Here is a 212-nt window from a genome sequence, read left to right as displayed (position 1 = left end):
GCGAAGGGGTTTTGCTAGCGGTACCTCCTCGACCCCTAGAGTCTTGGCAAGTGGGGGATTGATTGAAGTCTTAGTGCACCCGGAGTCCATGATGCACCAAACCCCCAACTGCTTCCCCGATTTGGGTTCTGTCAAAGTCACGGGGAAGAAGACTAATGGGAGAGCATTCACTGAACATTTGCCCCTGCCTGGGACCTGCTGGTGGGGCTTCC

The sequence above is a fragment of the Paroedura picta genome, chromosome 14 (assembly GCF_049243985.1).
Source record: "Paroedura picta isolate Pp20150507F chromosome 14, Ppicta_v3.0, whole genome shotgun sequence".
Taxonomy (NCBI): Eukaryota; Metazoa; Chordata; class Lepidosauria; order Squamata; family Gekkonidae; genus Paroedura; species Paroedura picta.
Note: the sequence above shows the minus strand (reverse complement) of the source record.